Source organism: Empidonax traillii, unplaced genomic scaffold (genome assembly GCF_003031625.1).
Source record: "Empidonax traillii isolate 1590-97213 ecotype Southwest subspecies unplaced genomic scaffold, ASM303162v1 scaffold1325:size547790, whole genome shotgun sequence".
In the NCBI taxonomy this organism is placed as follows: Eukaryota; Metazoa; Chordata; class Aves; order Passeriformes; family Tyrannidae; genus Empidonax; species Empidonax traillii.
Window position 1 is genome coordinate 1 of NW_020956518.1, and position 2,319 is coordinate 2,319.

The window sequence follows — 2,319 nt, forward strand, 5'->3', positions numbered from 1 at the left end:
TCTCTGTTGTGATGCCCGTGTGTTTTCCATGCACCAAAGTACCTCATGGATATGCAGTTTGATGAAAAGAGAGTTTTGTATAAAATCGGTGCCACGTGACAATGTCCTGCCAGGAGGGACTGGCTGTGGTGCCCTCTTCTCTCTGGGACTGCTTTTCAGAGGATGTGCTGTGGTTTTCCTCTGCAGTGCCCTGAGAACATAGGAGCTCACTCTTTTGCCCAAGGGCACTCTTTCCTTGGAAAAGGCTGTGGGCTGCCTCCTTCAGGCTTTTCTGGAAAACAAGGCATTGAAGGTAAAGGCTGGGGGAAAAGCTTGGAGCCAAATGTACAGTTACTGAGGGAACCACGGCTTCTTTTGGGAATTGTGCTCTGAGACTCTCTCTTTTAGCTTGTTTCATAAATAAAGGCATCCAAGCAGAGCTGATGTACTTCTGCTTCCATCTCATTCATGCCTCCTGTAGGCTGAAGACCCATTTCATAGAATCCCAGAGTGGTTTGGGTTGGTGGGGACCTTAAAGACCATCCAGTTGCCAAAGCCCTGTCCAGCCAAGCCGTGGCTGGAGGGCTGTGGGACGGTGCTGAGGGTCCCAGTGGTGAGCACATGCCATAGACTCCATGAAGGGTTTGCTAAGACATATCAATTAATGTCCAAGCCTTTCTTAAGACCCTCCTATGTCAGAAATGGGAGTGAGGCCCTGCTCCTGCTCTTACACCCTCACTTAGGCCTGTCTGTATTTCAGGTCACAGCCTTTTGACCTCCATTTCCCCTTTGGAGGAGACCCAAGTTCATGTATCAGAGCCTCCCCACTGCTGAGGAAGCTGGATAGGCAGACTCAGAGGTATCTCAGGCATGGAGGGGCAGCAGAGCCCGGCCTGGCCCTGTTCCCTGATGGGAGCTGTGGGGTGAAGCAGCTCCTGTTGCCAGAGGAGCCCCACAGGCACCACAGAGACAGTGGGGACACCCTTGGTGTCAGTGACACCAACCGTGAGGCAACCCTGACTCCTGGCTGTGGGGCAGAGGTGTCAGGATCCTTGAACTTCCCTTTTATCTAGAGGACATTGCCCTCTCCTCTCACCTGATCCCATGCTGGGAAAGCCCAGGTCTGTGAGCAGAGAAAAGTTTGCAGAAAGGGACCCAGCAGGGAATGGCTGAGGAGGTGAGGAGATGAGCATTAAAGCTGCTCTCCTGAGTCTGGGCAAGGAGTCACAGAATCATGGGCTCCTTTATGTTGGAAAAGACCTTTAAGGCCATTGAGATCAGCCATCAACCCAGCCCTGCCAGGTCCACCCCCATTGCCCTGGACAGCCTGGTCCAGTGCTTGACAACCCTTGCAGAGAAGAAATTTTTCCTAACATCCCATCTAGACCTCCCTTGGCACAACTTGAGACCATTTCCTCTTGTCCTGTTACCTGGGAGAAGTGACTGGCCCTGACCTTGCTCCACCCTCTTTCAAGTAGTTGTAGGGAGCAATAAGGTGCCCTCTGAGCCTCCTTTTCTCCAGGCTGAGCCTCCCCCCAGCTCCCTCAGCTGCTTCTCATCAGACTTGAGCTCCAGACCCTTCCCAGCTCTGCTGCCCTTCAGTGCCAGAGTTCAGATCTTGGAAACGCCCCCTCTCCAGCCGTGACCAGGTTCCATGTGACTGTGGGGTGATTCTGTGCACCAGAGCCGAGGCAAAAAATGAAAATCACCTTCAGGCACATCTGGCCTGTACTTTGGACCCCCTGGCCTTCAAAACACCACTTACTACATCACAGAGTGATAAAAACAAAAAGGATGCATCAAACCTGTGTGACAAGACTCCTTCTGCAACGAAGAGTAGTGATGTTGTTTGGGGAGATGACTTCATGAAAGGACTCCAAATACGTTCTCTCCTTGCAAACAACTCAGTACAGGAGAGGAGCTCACCCTTCTCTTTCTTTTCATGACAATAGATGACGCTAAAAAGTCATGACTCAGCTGTCATCAGCCAACCAAGGTCACTATTAAAGGCTGACCATGATGAGGAAAGCTGCCCAGATGCCCCCACAGCTGAATTGACATTGAAATGCAGCGTACTCCACACAGTTCAGAAAGCCTCCACAGCTGCTAGTAGAGAAAATAAATACGTGTTTTTAGTCAGAAGACTTTGAAAAAAGAAAAAATCCTTATTGGACTCTGCTTTAACACTCTGCTTCTGCATCGTTTGTGTCTGATGGAAACAAAACGCGTTTCCATCTGCGTGGTAAATTACAGACTTAACGATTTCTGTGTAGAAAACACTCCAGAGCCAAGAGCAGTTACAAAGGCCAACTGTGAAACAGTAGGAAAAGAAAAAAGAAA